A 16,757-nucleotide genomic window follows, 5' to 3' on the forward strand; every position below is an offset into this window, starting at 1 on the left:
CTTCCCCTCCGTCAGCCCATGATAAGCCCCTAGTGTATTGTTTTTCTGAGGAGACACACGAGGGGTAACACAAAACAACGATCTGTTCCAAAATCGCGAGCCATCGCCGTCAAGGACAAATCACAGAAACTACAAGTCGTCGCTGCTCAGGAAGTCGCCAAACAATGCAGATCAGTCTATTTTCCATTTAGAAAAGTTTGGCTTTAATCTCAATATTTTGCAATACAGTGTTGTCCCCCACCGATGGCTGCATCGTCGGCGGGGAATGCCGTCCAGGCTAGTCCCGAGGTGCAGTCATATGCGCAAATTGTGAGTAAAAAAGTGGAGATGTTTGCGTCCAAAATTCCTATGAGATTGCCCGTTAATATCAATGGGGAATTGGGATTTTTTTTCTCAGAAGTAGAGATGGTTAAGGCTGAGGAAGAATTTTGTTTTGCATTAGTAATGAAATTTTTGAGGAATCGGCCATCTATTGATAAAATTCGGCTTTTGATTGTGAAAACATGGGGCTTGACGGAAATTCCAACGATCAGTGTTATGAATGATTATCATGTGTTAATTCATATGAAAAACGAACGTGACTTTCTGCATGGTTGGGTAAGGGAAGGTAGAATTATGGAAGGCAATTCTTTTCAGATGTTCAAGTGGACGAAGGATTTTGATACCAAAAAAGAATCCCCATTGGCTCCTCAATGGATTTTCTTACCGGGGTTACCAACGCATCTTTACCGAATGAATTTTCTCAAAATAATAGCGACTCGTTTTGATCATTAGCTTGGAACTGATAATGCAACAATTAATCGTACGAGAGCATCAGAGGCACGTATTTGCGTGGAAGTTGACCTAACAATGGAGCTGGTAAAGGGATTTCCTCTTGTTTTATCTTTGAAATAATGTATTTGGCAAGAGGCCAAATATGAAAAGATGGGTTTTTTCTGCTCTAAATGTTACAGGCAAGGACATACCTCGACTGTTTGTAGGGTGGGAGAGAAGCGAAGGGAGGAGGAAAACTATAAAGAAAAAAAGATATGGAAACCAAAGACTAATGACGGTGTAATAGAAACCAATTTCGACGTGGATAAAGGAGCAAAGAAGGTGGTGCAAGAAGCAGGACCCAGTAATGTGCATATGACGAAGCAAATTAATGATAGGGGCCCCGAAATAGCGAAAACTCTTGTAGTTCAAGAAAATGGGGATCATGCAAGACAAAACTCTGATATACCGCAGAGAGCATAAGAAAATAATGGGAATGAAGATTCAATAGAGAGGAATGAAGGGGAGTGTGAAGAAGTCAGATGTGATGATGATCCTCGAGTTTCAAACGATGAACCTCTATCTTACGAGGAAGTGGATCATGTGGATAGTTTTAAATTGACTGAAGGTCGAGACCAAGGTTTGCAACAAGAGGATTTGGCTCGGGGTTATTCGTATGAGAGGGAGGAAGGTGAAATATCAGTTTAAAGGGTAAATAAAAAATGTATGAGTCTGATACTGGGCAGGGATGGATTTTCGTAAAAAATTCGGTGAGGAAATCTCAAAGGGTTCTCATCCAATCGCATAAATTAAATTTATGATGAATACAATTCTTTTTTGGAATATTAGGGGGCTGGGCAAGTTAAAGATGTTAATTAAAAAAGTTTAATGTTGGCTTGTTTGCTATTTTAGAATCGTTCGCGACTGAGGAGCAAATGGTAATGCTGGGTAATTTTTTGAATTACCACCATTTTATATCTAATGAAAATCAGGGCAGTAAATTGTGGCTATTTTGGAAGGATATAGATGCCTTTGAGGTGATTTCAATCACGACTCATAAGATTTCTGGGTGGTTTTTAAAGGATGGACAAAGAATTTTGGTGAGTTTTGTCTATGTCAAATGTTCTTATATTGAAAGAAAAGAGTTATGGTGGCAATTGGAGGAGTGCCAATCAGATTTTCCTTGGTTGGTCATGGGTGATTTTAATGTGATTCGAACGGATACTGAAAGAATTGGTGGAAATCCAAGACCACTGTTACCTATGATGGAGTTTAATGACTGCTTACATCATTGTGGTCTCTTTGATTTATCAAACACAGGCTCACGAATGTCGTGGTGCAATGGTCATGAAGGGGTGGCTCGTAGTTTGGCTAAGTTTGATAGTGTTCTTATTAATAATGGTTTTTCCAACCTATATGGTTCGACTCAAATCAAAAATTTGAGTCAGAAATCATCAGGTCATAGCCCTATGGTGGTGTATACAAATACGTCTTTCTCCCGGTATGGCCCTACCCTATTTCGGTTCTTAAATATGTGGAGCTCGCATGATATGTTTTTGTCGTACGTTAAAGATGTCTGGATCAGGAATGACTCGGCCTCGGGTCTTCTGAAACTTGCTATTCGACTTAAGAGAACTAAAGTTGCATTACGTGCATGGAATAAAAATGTCATTGGGAGAGTGGAAGAAAATTTAAACGATCTTGAGGAAAGGATGGAATATCTAGAAAATCAACTACAAGCAAGTTTTTTTGAGGACGTCGAAGCTGATTACTTGACTACTAAGGTGGAGATTCAGGTGTGGGAGAAGAGGGAAGCATCTCACTTAGGAAAAATTGCGAAAAAAAAAAAGGTTGACTGAGGGGGATCAAAACTCTTAATTCTTTCATTCAATTATCAATCAAAAGCGGAATAAGAGTCGTATAGACCGTATGATTCTGAACGATGGGAGGATATTGGAGGGTGTTGAAGCAATTCATAATGAGGCAACTGTTTTTTTCCAAAATTTTATTTCAGAGTCTTTAGCGGTTGAACCATGCAATCTCTCCGAGTTAATTCAAAAGCAAATTTCAGATGTTGATAATAATTTACTCTGCACTGATCCGACAGAAGAAGAAGAAGTTAAAATAGCAGTGTTCTCTATTCCCAAAGAAAACAGTCCGGGACCAGATGGATTTGGACCTGAATTTTATAAATCTTACTGGGACATTGTAAAAAAAGATCTCTTAGATGCGGCAATGGATTTTTTTCAGGGCACTACTCTTTCCAAGTTTTTTTCCTCTTCATTTATTGTTTTAATTCCGAAGGTGGATAATCCTTCTAACTTTGATAATTTCCGGTCTATTAGTTTATGCTCTGTGACTTATAAAATTTTTTCCAATATTCTTGTTTTTAGACTAACCGAGGTTGTTGATAAGTTGGTCTCGCATGAACAAGGCATTTTTATTCCTGGGCGAAGTATTTTTGAAAATATTACATTGGCTCAAGAAATGGTTCAGTCATTGCACAAAAAAATAGTTGACGACAATGTGATGATAAAACTAGATATGGCTAAGGCTTACGATAGCGTGAATTGGAATTTTCTTCTGGAAGTACTTAAGGCTTTTGGTTTCTCTGAAAGGTTTTGCAAGCTCATAAAAAATTGTGTGGAGTCTCCATGGTTTTCTGTTTTGATGAATGAAACCTTTAAGAGGTTTTTTCAGTCTACGGGAGGCTTACGGCAAGGGGATCCACTATCTCCTTATTTATTCATCATAATGAATGAGGTTTTGACAAGGTTGCTTAGGAAAAACTATAAGACTGGTCAGATTGGTAAATTTAATCATCCGATTGGGACCCCATTGGTTTCGCATTTGTTATATGCAGATGATATTCTTATTTTTGCGAATGGTGGGAAGAGGTCTATGAGAAATTTAGTTTACGCTCTGGAAAGGTATGAAAAGTGGTCGGGTCAAAAAATCAGTAAGACTAAGTCAGCGTTATTCCTCTCAAAATACATCACTTCCGCTAGGAAGCATGGTCTATTGAGAATCACGGGTTTCATGGAAGGTAAATTCCCTGTTTCATATTTGGGTGCACCTTTGGTGTCTGGAAAATTGTCTTCCAGGACATTAGAGCCTCTTGTAGAGAAGATTAGAAAGAAAATTGCAGGGTGGAAATCTAAGTTGCTCTCACAAGGTGGAAGATTGATTTTATTAAGACATGTGTTATCTAGCATGCCTATTCATTTTATGTCTGTTATTAAGATTTCGCAGGTCACATATTCTCGCATTAACTCTCTTCTTTCAAATTTTTTATGGGGAGAGGTAAAAGATAAAAGGAAGATTCATTGGCTCTCTTGGGGGAAAACTTATAAACCTACCTCGGAAGGGGTTCTAGGCCTGAGAGATCTTAAGGAACTTCAGAGATCTCTTCTCATGAAATTTGCCTTCAGATTGCTCACTTCTAACAATCTGTGGGCAGATTTTTTCAGAGCTAAATATTGTAGAAATGATCATTTAGTAATAAGGAATGGGAGACCAAATGACTCTCGGTTTTGGAAATCAATTATGGCCACCATTCCAGAAGTTATGGATAATATTAAAATCTTGGTGAGAGGTGGGAGCTCTTCTTTTTGGTTCGAGAGGTGGCTGTCATCAGACCCATTATCTGTGAGCACTGAGGATATTTTGAACAAGAAATTGTGTATTAAGGATTGCTGACTAAATAATAATTGGAACTCTGATTTAGTACGGGAATTGGTTGGTGCTGATAAAACAAGGGAAATTTTGCAACAGGTGCCGGTGGGTAAAAGTGGGCAAGATATTTTTGTCTGGAAGCCTGCCCCAAACGGTAATTTTTCTACAAAAATGGCTTGGGAGGCAGTGAGGAGCAGAAGTGATAATTTTTTGTGGAATGATTGGTTTTGGCATTCTTTATTGCCCAGAAGAATATCAATGTGTTTATGGAGAGCCTAGTTTAGATGCTTGGTTGTAGATGATAGAATTCAGACCAAAGGAATATCGATGGCTTCGGCTTGTGATTGCTGCATTCAGAGAAGCCAAGAAAACATTGATTATATTCTTTCTTTAGGAGAGGTGGCTTCAGAGGTTTGGCGTCGGGCTAGTGTGGCATTGGGGATTCCTTTCCAACGATCTCTTCCTTAGAAAAATAAAATGGCAAATTGGTTCCACTATGCAAAAAAAATCGTCTATTAAAGGTACTTTAATCAGGCTGATTCCATGTTTGATTACGTGGTGCCTCTGGAATCAAAGATGTAAAGTGAGAATGGAAGGAGTTTATCAAAGTACATATCAGATGTAGAGAAGTGTTCAATTATGAGTTAGTTTTATTAATGAGAGCACCATTTCTTTTCAAAAATTGAAGAAGTCAGACATTAAGATTTTGAATAAGTTTCAAATTAAGCATCAGGGAGTTTGCGATAGGTCTGGAAAAATTATTTCATGTGTTAAACCTCCAACAGGGTGGATAAAACTTAATTGTGATGGGAGTTATAGGGGCAATCCGGGTACTTCAAGAGGTGGAGGAATTATTCGGGATTACCATGACATGGTAAAAGCAGCTTTTTCAAGTTATTTTGGCAATGGTACGAATAATAGTGCTAAATTAAAAGCAATTAAGGAAGGAATTCGTTTGTGTAAATGTTTGCATTATGTTAATGTGATTATTGAAAGTGACTCGCGAATTGTAGTTGATTGGTTTCGGAAAGGTAGATGTACTTTCTGGTATCTTTGGCAATTTTGGGAGGAGCTCGTGGCAGAGTTTGAAGGAGTGAATGTCATGGTGATGCATCAATAAAGGGAAGGCAATAGTGCGGCTGATTTTCTTGCTAAAGAAGGAAAAATGGGAAACAATGTAATCTACGAAGAACAACACCTTTTACCACATTATCTGAAAGGTATCTTTCGGATGGATAGGTGGGGTTTATTAATAAATAAATAGAGGTGCCGCCCTCTTTTACCCAAAAAAAAAAAATTCATACACTCTGTTCTTTGAATTGATGAATTAAAAAAATAATAATTATTGAACTATCTTGAGAATTTAACTTCAGTCGAATAACTCAATTTGTTCTTTGAATTATTGAACTACAAGCCATTGATAAAATATAGGGATTTTAACAAAAAGAAAAGCGAAAGAAAAAAAGCTGCTATAATAATGAAAAATCTAAGATACCCGCCGATAATTTCTTCGATTTTCTGAAAAATTTTTAGCGACCAAAATGAAGTATAATGGAGCATCATTGATTCAACTTTAAAGTCAAAAAATCAAAAATAAGCCGAGAACAATAACGAAATAGAGCCAAGAGAAATGAAGTTACCAGCAGAAAGTTGTCGGAGAAACCAAAAGAATGCAAGTTCTTCTCGTCCTTGCGAAAGCACAAAAACAAAAGTAGTCCGAATAAAATTTTTCGGCCAAAATGAAAAAAAAAAAAAAAAAAAATATGATACATAAATTTTATATGATTTTCTATTATAAAATCATACCAACCAAACAACTCTTTAAAAGAGTACCATAAAGAAATCATCTTTTTTATTTATTTTGTTTTATTTTTTCAATGTAATTATTTTTGTATATTTTATGATGGTATTTTGGGAATTATAGGAATTATCATATATATATACCTGAACTAGAGCCAAAGATACTTTGATTGGTGACTACTAGGTAGGTCATAAATAAGTGGAAAAAAGTTTATTGGCAGAAAATTTTAGTTATCTTGCTAAGCGAGCAATTACAATAGCATATATAAACCAACTAACCAACAATTATTAAATGGATTCCAAGATAGGCCAACAAATGAAACCAAGATTATGTGAACAACTTGGTGTCAAAGTATTAGAAACAAAAAATTGAACATTGCACACAATGTTGAATGAATTAATCCAATGAGTCTCATCAAATCAATGGTTCAAGCAGTAATAACAAAACGTACAAGGGATAAGTGGACAACAACTACTAACAATAAGTGATTAAAAAAAATTAAAAACACAACTAAGTTGGGTGATGCATCTAAGGATCCGAACCCAGAAAAGAAAAGAAAATAAATAAAAGAAGAGATAAATAAAGGAAAAGAAGAAAAAAAGAGGGAAGGACGGTTTGGCAGGACCAAACTGTCGATGATTTTCTGGAGCCCAGGGAAACCGTCGACGGTTTTCTCTTGGGCTGGCTTACTTAAGTGCTAATCAAGCCTTTTTTTTTTTTTCCTAATTTTAATATTTGCTCTCTCTCTCTCTCTCTCTCTCTCTCTCTCTCTCTCTCTCTCTAGGTTTTGAGACTCTCTCTCTCTACTCTCACTCTCTCGTGGCTCTCTCTCTCCAGTAGGCTCACCTGGATCCCGTGATCACTCTCCGATCATTTCTTCCACCTTTCTTGGCTTGCTGGTTCGTTATCGGCGGCGGATCAAAAACTTAGGGTTTCCCATTTTTCGAACGGAATCAAATTCTTTTTCAGCAACAGGTAAGAGGATTAAGTTAAGTCAAGTTTTTATTAAATTTGAACCGATTAAACTACTTTATATATATATATATATATATATATATATATATATATATCTCTATATATATAATTATGATTTCAAAGGTTGTTTTGAAAACCAACAGTTCTAAAATGGATTTTACAAATTTAGGATATATGATACGACATTTCGAATAAAATGAACGGTGGAAATCTTAATCTCATGTTTCTTTTATTAATGAGGATGATTTTTTTAGGGGGGGGGGGGTGGGGTTTGGTGAATGCTTTTATTTCAATTGAATTCTTCTCATTTTCACTTTAGAAATTGTATATATTAGTATATTCTAATTTTCTGAAGGAAATTAAGATTGCTTGCAACATCAATTGGACCTCCTAAAATTGTTATTCTTCCAGGTTTTGTTTACTTAGCCTTGCCTGCTAAATGAGTCAAAAATTATTTTCTTTTCCAAATCAGCAGTCAGGAACTTTGTTTTGGCATCAATTCTTGAGCATAGTGATAACAAAATTGAATTACTTAATGCTGTGTTTGGAAAAACGAATTCAGGACCTTAGATTTGAATTTGGGTGAATTTAGATAAATTTTAATATAATTTCATATTACATATGAACAGAATCCAACGCAACTCTAAATCTAAGGCCTTTCCAAATATAGGGAAAGTTTGAAATGCTGCCACAGTTTTATATGGGCACAAGGTTGTTTAGTTTTAAAACTGAAAACAAAATTTAAAATGACCTAAAATAAAATCACTTGCCCTAAACCAAAGAAGTTGTCATAATGTGTCCAGATTTCAATGTGTGGACTGTTGTCATGTTAGTCTTTTCTCCTTCTCAAGTTGTCATTTATGCGTAATAACTCTACAAATTACGGTGCTTGTATAACCTTGAGGCCTATTTTGTTGTGGAGAGTTATTTATTTATTTTTTGTTTTTCAAAGAATTATAAAAAAATCATCTTATTTTTTTTTAGTTTTCTAGGATTTGTATTAAAAAAGTATATATGAGGAGTTTGCTTAATTATGCAAAGTAGTTTTTTTTTTATTTTTTATTTTTATTTCTAGACTTGAATCTAATTGCAAAAAAATATTATTTTTTTAGAATTTTAATATTATATGAGATGGCATTTGGATGGAGGCTTGAACTTGGATTTGTGTGGATTTAAAAAAATAAATAAATAATTTATTTAAATCAAAGTTAGGTGCGAATTTTATATGCAAAGTAAGAAGTTAAAAATCTTTAACATAATTGTTGGTCTAACAAGGCTTAATCTCGTTTTGATGATAATAAATCAAGGTTACTTAATATCTCTTTGTGAGTATAAGTTTCTAGACTTACGTGATCTTTATGGTTTCAAGTGGATATACTTAAAGAATCTGAATGGGAAATCACACTCAAGGCTATGAGACATGAGAAGTATGAAAGTTCAAGTCATGTGAGACATGAAACTCATTGAAGCAGTGCATAAAACCCAGAAGATATTTTGGAAGCTTCACAACATGAAGACTTAGACACTAAGACATGAAAATCATATGAAGGTTTCATGCAAGTACGTCAAAACTCAATATTGATTGATTAAACCTCTTAGGATATGTTATTAGACTTAGATACCTGAATTCATTTATAGAAAATATTTTCTCAAAGTCTAAATTGAGTTTTCAAATGCATGAATTAAGTTTGAAACCAAAAATTATTGAAAACACCCCATTTTGACATTCAAAATACGCTCATTCTAAAGGAGGACAAGCGACTAATCCTTCGAGGACAATGCTAATCTGGTTTCCAACTCTTGTACAAAACAACTCCTTTATTGTATATAACAACTGAAATATAGTAAAATTATTTGGTAAATGAATTATATTATCTTAAATTGTTTTGAAATTTTATGCATTTTTTTTAATTTAATTATACTTTAAATTCATTCTTTTATCGTAATTAATTAAAACGTATGGATAAAAAGTGAATAATTTAATCAAAAAAATTAATTCTAGATATTAGAATATTTTGGCAACAAGTTGCCAAAACACTGAAAGTTATAAAATCTAGTTTTCAATTTTTTTTGCAAATAGTAGAAAACCATCGACAGAAACAAAAAATGGGCAAAGTAAAACGCATTTCCATAACTTGTTTCTTCACTGTATAGAAACAAAAATAGAAAACCTAAGATAGAAATGATACCAAACAACCCCTAAATGTTTCATACCATGACAGCATAAATTGATGCTTCATGGTACATTAAAGTTCAAAAGAAAATAAAACCAGCAGGCGTCTGACAAGAAACTTAAAAAGGCCCAATTTAGGTGCATCACTAGACCAACTTCAAGCAGAAGCCATTCACCTTCAGCCAAACCTGTTAGGCCTACTGTAAATTCCAATCAGAATACCCTTAACAATCTAATGATACCAATGCCAAACTATTAACAACCCATGCCAACAATCACGCTACTCTGATGACAGCAATTAGCTAGTTGTGTTCATAATATTTTGCAGTAACAAAATCACCAGTCCTTGAAATTGGTGAGGCTTGAGAGGGCGAAATATTGGAGTAATTCCTTCCTAACCAGATGATACCTGAGGCCTCTTGGAGTGATCCATCGGCTTAGATAAAAATTCTCTTCTACAGTCATATAATTCTTCTTATAATCAGAAAAATCCTTCATTTTCTATATATTTCTTCCACCTGAACTCATTCAGACCTCATTTTTTAGCAACAGAATCCAATCATACACGCTATTAACACCAAAGATCCTACTTCTACAATAGAGATTAGTGAAATAACCCCATGTATACAGTGCACTGCTGTGGCTTTGGCCTAACTGCATTTTATCATTGAAACCACACCAAATATATAGCTATATTTGTATACTACCTTTATTTTCATTTAAGTGAGATTATGAATGAGATATAATAGAAGCCTGAAATCAATCGCATCATGGCAACAATTTAGACAAACAGAGGTAAATTCATTTCAGACAGTTCAGCCATGTGCAAGCAAACCCAAAAAGCACTGGCATAATTTTTAACCGAAAGAGGCCCTAAACAATATTCTGTTGAGAGAGGTTGCTGACTCCTAGACACAGGATCAAGAATTTGTTGGGTTTTGTACTGAATTTTTAACTTAAAGATAACAAGCACACCAGAAGGCAAAAGAATAAACACAACAAAGAATTAAATACCATCTGCGGAAGCAACATGGTGTTAGAAGCAGCTGCAAAAGAATTTCTTGTTGCTCCATTATGGTGGAAGCAGTGCAGAGAATCAGAGATGGAATGTTACATGCCCTCGGAAAGCAAATTGGAATCCTGCAACCCAACGTCAGATTCTAGGAACTAAAGGCTAAAAGAACTACCACCCCATTTATATTTATGAAAACTGAAGTAACCAAAAAGTATACATGCACTTCATGATGCAGCCTAGAATTTATTTATGGTTTATATATTTAACATTTCATAAAAGCTAATCTCTGAAAAAAAAAATTGTTATTCTAAACAAGGGACCTGAAAAGTCCCAGACTTGCTATGAAACAACTGAGACAGCCTGTCTAGCAAAACGTGAAAATGGCTCCATAACCAAAAGGTTTACATGTATGATATTTTATTAAGAGATCAGAGTCAAAGAAAACTCAGACATCACATACCAGAGACAGAGCTCTCCGTATTCTTAGCTTGCATATGGCTTTGCTCTTCTAGTTGTTGCAGAAGTTTTAATGATAAAGAACGCCCCATGCCTTCATATCTTAAATTTAAAAGAGAATTATTCAAAAAATAGAACAAAATCAACTTCAATTAAAATAACGTGCTAAAGAATGCTTGATTCCTTGTTTTCCAAAGCAAAACTATAGAGGCCAGAAAATAATCAAAGTTTTAACTATGATTCAGGTTCTTCAAGAAGGAAATGGACAGTTCATATGGAGAACCAATAGTGCCTTGCATACATTTCATGACAAGATCAAATTAATAAAAAAAAATGAACAATGGACAATAATGAAAAAAAAAAATGAGCAATCATACCCATTGACAGTGGATGAAAGGAAAACCAGATAAGGACCTAGCAAGGACTTCACAACAGGCAATGGAATGGCTGCTGCTTCATCAACAACTAACAATTCTAACTGAGATAGCTTTTCATGCTCATACGGATGTATATACTGCCAGGGCACGAAAAAAGAAACAGAACAAGCATTTTAGCATGAGCAAAACAAGAAAGCTATTCTGATACAGCTCTCAAAAGCTCCACTCAAACGAGAATACTAAAACTCCCCTTGTGTTTAATTCACACCACTACTATCAGCCACAAAATATTCAATAATTTCGAACTATTATGCACAACTATCAAAACTGATTTTGAGCAAAGATTGTAAGATAGAGCAATTTAAGCGACGGGGAAAAATAAATGTAAATATTTGTGCTGATTCAATCATAACTTTATATCTGTACTGAGAGATGCAAAGTTGAGACTAGAGAGGCAAAATGCTGCAGCATCTGCACCAGCCAGGAGAAGCGAGCCATCAACAGCAAGGCATAAGCATTTTGAACTCTTGTGCTTAACAAGATAAGCCCAATCTATCTTTGCTTTCAAGTCCAGACTAATTCCACAGATAGTCGGCATCTTCTTATTATATGATCTTCTTAAATCTTGACTTGGACCAATGTTAAGGACTCCTTGCGTTAATGCCTGCCATGGGGGAGGATGAACATTTTGAATAGGATCTTCCTGTTCTGAGGTTTTCTGGGTCAAGTCCACAAGCATTAAATTAATACAACCACATAATAAATAATAATTATACTTACTCCTACAAGACTAAAGATAAAATTTTGATAGTACCTGATATGACAAAAGTCAAAATGATGATTCTTGAAACCTCAACTTCTAACCTTTGAAATTTCATAAATTATGTGATTTTATGAAATATACGAATCAATTGAAGGTTTTTTTATCTTCTGGTGGTTCGAACCTCTAAAATTTCTCACTTTAACTCAAAATTTATACAATTTAATGAATCAATCCTCTCTTCCCCTATCTCTTCAAATCAGATAATCACAATATCTTATTGGAAAATGACACTAAACTGATCCCTCTGTGGCGATGATATGGGGAGGACTTCTATTGCACCATTGCCTAAAAAAAAAGGTAAGTTACTAAAGTTGAGGTGTTGCTATAATACTTGCCACACTCTTTGACGAAATTAAAGCAAATGAAGCTGTTCCGAGCCATGGGTTTTAAAAAATTAGTAGCAATATTTATTTTTTGGGTTATAATAAAGAGAAGTGTGTAGAAAGAAAAAAGATGGTAAAAGTGTCGGTTGATGAAGTGGATGGATCTCGGAGCAAAGGGAAAGAATATCCACCATTTGATTCATGCGGATAATAAGACAAAAGTTATGATTGGGCTTATCTTGTTAAGCACAAGAGTTCAAAATGCTTTCAATGGAAATTTAAATTAATGAGGTCCCCCTCTGCCACACATGGTCTTAAATTTCCACAAAATGGTTGAAATTTCTGCCTTACCAGCCTCAGAATCAAAATGATGATCAGTGGCCAGCTTACAAAAGTTCTATTGAAATTTCCATAAATCTCCAAAACTAATTGAAATGTCTTAATTTCTCTGAATTTTATTGAAAATAGAGAACAAATGTTTTTCCTTCAATTTAAAGTTAAGAGATTACGTCCAAAATTATTATTTTTAAAAATAAAATCTTTTTCAAAAGTTAATCTTAAATATGGTTATTGCATTAGAATTATGCACCTTATACATCATATACCTATCATCAATGTATTTAATTTACAATATTCCAGTTTTAATTCTTGTATCATGTTATTCACAGTTTTTAAAGTTCCATAAAAAACTCCCATGCTTTACTACAAATGTCCATTTCTTAAAATCAAAAAAATCGACAAAAAAATTCCATTGAAGTTTTCATACTTTAAGCCTTGAAACTTTAGTTGATATTGAAATTTAAAACCTTGGTCCCACAACAGTTGAGTAAATGCTAGGACGCCAATCCCACAAAAATCAGCCCACAAGAATAATTTTTGCAGGCTTCCTAACTCCCAATTTACAATTCTCTAGCTGCTTATTGATATCTAGATTGCTGCCAAGTCGTGCAAGAATAAAAAGTGCCCCAATAAAAAAAAAAAATTGCATCTCACTGCTCATGAAACTGCAGCATGAGTATTATTAAGGGCACCAAGGACTCAAGGAGGTGCAAACAAAAGCACGAGGGCAAATTACAAAATGTCATACATTAGGGGGGTGTAAGTTAATCAAGTTTGTCTCACATGCTAAATTGGCTTCACTTCCTCTATAACTTGATCTACTTCATGGTTGTTAAAATCACAATCCAGATCATAGGATCCTACTTTACAAAAACAATCCTGACCTGACATAGAGTCACAAATTGGCAGGTTCGTAGTAGTGTCATAGAAGCATCAGCAGGACCATGGTAGGATCATGGTGGGATCGTAAGATTGAACATTCTTTCATAGTTTTAATACATTACCAAAATTCTTTTCATAAAGGCTTGGTTTTTGTCCTCTAAACCTTTTCATGAAATGGACAACTAAAAAAGTGACCCGGTTTACATTAGCAAAAATATGACTCAAAATTTTATTTTTTGGTTCATTGGCAACTATTAAGTGGTGCAAACTTTAAACACTAAGAATGAAGATAGATAAAGAGTAATCGATGCATTTGACAATAATAATGATAGTGACAGTGATGATTTTAGTGGTGGCCTTGATTAAGTCATTGATGATGAGTCTTCTTAGTGATACTATTGAGACTAACTGGTGACTTGGATGCTGACATTTAAGATAGAAGATGGCTTGACAGTTTAGCTTTTGTTTCCTAAGAGTTCTTATAAAATAGAAAAATGGATGTTCATGTTGTATGGTTGTTTGTTGACTGGTTTGTGTTAAAGATTATTTTATTGTTTTTTTATGAGTAATTCTTTCATTTTCATTATAAGCCAGCTTGGTTAAGCTAGGAATGCAACAATTTGAACACTTCATCTTTTTCTTCTTGTTGCAATATGAGGGCCCTACCGCAGATACTTGTAATCTTTGAGTCTTCAACACTTACTAGCCATTTTTCATAATTATTTATGTATTTAGTAGAATCTTACAATCCTCAATCCGATCCTTCAAACCATACTAGTGATCCTATGTAGGAAGGACCCTGATTTTAATAACCTTGCTCCGCTTTGATTCTACTCGAGCTCAAATAAAGCTCAAGTAGCTTGGCAGGTTGAGTTTGAATTTTGCAATACTACCTGCTTGGGTGCCTAATCAAGCTTTCATAATTTTACTACTTTTACACTATATAAGTGATATAATATAGATTTTATACAAAGATTTAAAATTTTACACATTTTATATATCTCATCCATACATATTTAAATTTTGATTCAATAAAGTAAAACAAATTATAATGTATGGAGGAAAAATCATCCTCTAGGAATCAACTAAAACATCTACAATAATACTGCCCACCAATTCCTCCCCAAAATATTGAACAAAATCACCCCAAAAATATCAAAAAGAATGCGCCCAAGAAGAATATAGTAAGACAAAATCTATCCCACAGGAAAAAAGTTGTTTGAGCCTTGAAAATTCTCGCATTTTGATCAAGCCACATGGTCCTACCCATTCCAATGAACTTACTTACTTCGAATAACCTTGTGCCGTAAGGAATTAATCTCTAAAGGGAACTGTTAAAATCTCAATCCGAGTATCTTTGTAAATAATATACAAATTAGGAAAGTGGATAATTATGGGGGATTTGATTTTATTCAGTAGGAAATTGTTTCCTTGTTTAGAATAGGTAATCGTATTATATATTGGATTGTACATATGGACAAAATTATGAAGAAAATATTTTCAATCGTTTCTTCTTTCATGGTATCAGAGCTAGGTTTTCTTAAACCTAGCTAAACGATGGGTAACAGCAGAGGCTCTAGCTCCTCTGCAAACATCACCGGTGATTCAGAGGCTACGTTCGGTGGGGGTTCGAATGGGCTAGATAACTCAATCTTTCCACTCTCATTGGAAAAACTAAACGGAAAAAATTTCCGTGAATGGGCTCAGTCCATGAAACTGGTGATTGAGGGAAAAGGGAAGCTTGGTTATCTTACCGGTGAGCGGAGGACACCAGACCCTTCCGACACTGTAGCCTTGCAAAGATGGGGGTTCGAAAACTCCATGGTCACAGCTTGGCTCGTCAACTCGATGCAACCATCAATCGGAAAAATTTACTTGTTCTTGCCAACGGCGAAGGAAGCCTGGGAAGCCGTACGTGAGACATACTCCGATGTCGAAAGCTACTTGTCGCGATGTCTCGGAGCGCGTGTGCCCCAGGCAGCGAAATAAAAATCAATTTTAATTTTCAAGGAAAAATAGAGAATGTCGGAGTCACCACTAACCTTTTAGTATGGTTAGAACACATGATTATTACCCCGTTAGAGGTAGAATGGGTCTACGTTACCAGAGCTGGGGTCGGGAGTTCGGTTACGCGAGGGGAAGGTACAAGCACCCCCTACGCGCCCGTTCTTACGAACGGTACCTAATTAATTTAGAATTATCCCTAAGTTAATCTAAAAAGTCTTTAAAATTACTCCTCTAGTAAATTTATTAATACACGTGCAAAGTAAATAAATAAATAAATAAATAAGTAAATAAATAATACAAAAATATATGTAAAATCTAAATATTTACATATTCCCTCATAACTAAAGGTACATGAAGCCCGAAGGCTCATACCCCAGCATTAAAATCATAGGGATAAAAAAACCAAGAAAATATTTAACAAAATACTCTCGCAAATTTTGAAATCTTATAGGGTTTTTCTACGTGTGAAAATACTAGCTTGGGAGGTTTTGGATAACAAATTTAATAATTTAAACATGATAATAAAGATAAAAAAAATACTAATAAACTAGAAAATTAAAATACCACAATACATACTAATCCATATATATAATACAAGCTAAAATACTAAAATTAGCACAATACAAAATACTAGATATAAATATATGATATTTGCTAAGATTCTACATATAACACCATACCATAAAACTAAATATATAATAGGAGCTAAAATATCAAAATAGACCAATTATACTAGAATATAAAATATATAATATAGACTAAAAGAATGGACCCACCATAATATTAAAATACTACACGTACGTTATAAACTAAAATGGCCAAACATACCGTAATACATACAATCATAATAATAATAATAAATATTCACAAATACTATAATAGGTAACAAATTACCCTAATACTATATATACTAAATATATGATATAATAGCATGATACCAAAACACCAAATATATTATGTTACCTAAAACATTAAACTTACCATAATAAATAACACTTTGCATATCAATATACTTAAAAGTCTCATAACAATAATAAATGTATAAAATTACTTAACATGCTATATTCCTAAACATACATGGTTACCTAAAATACTAAATTAGATTTATGATACTACTTCAAATACTAATTTGCTAAATACCTAACATATCTAAAATTT

General features: G+C 34.3%; 1 long non-coding RNA gene across 1 annotated transcript; it reads right to left on the reverse strand.

Moving 5' to 3' along the window:
* Nucleotides 1-9,311: 9,311 nt before the first annotated feature.
* On the reverse strand, nucleotides 9,312-12,484 carry LOC131145107 (uncharacterized). Its single transcript, XR_009133986.1, has 3 exons — nucleotides 11,226-12,484; nucleotides 10,853-10,950; nucleotides 9,312-9,895 (listed from the first exon to the last, which is right to left on the reverse strand). It is a non-coding gene; the product is annotated as an uncharacterized LOC131145107 (long non-coding RNA).
* Between the last annotated feature and the right edge of the window lie 4,273 nt (nucleotides 12,485-16,757).

Source organism: Malania oleifera, chromosome 12 (assembly GCF_029873635.1).
Source record: "Malania oleifera isolate guangnan ecotype guangnan chromosome 12, ASM2987363v1, whole genome shotgun sequence".
Classification (NCBI taxonomy): Eukaryota; Viridiplantae; Streptophyta; class Magnoliopsida; order Santalales; family Ximeniaceae; genus Malania; species Malania oleifera.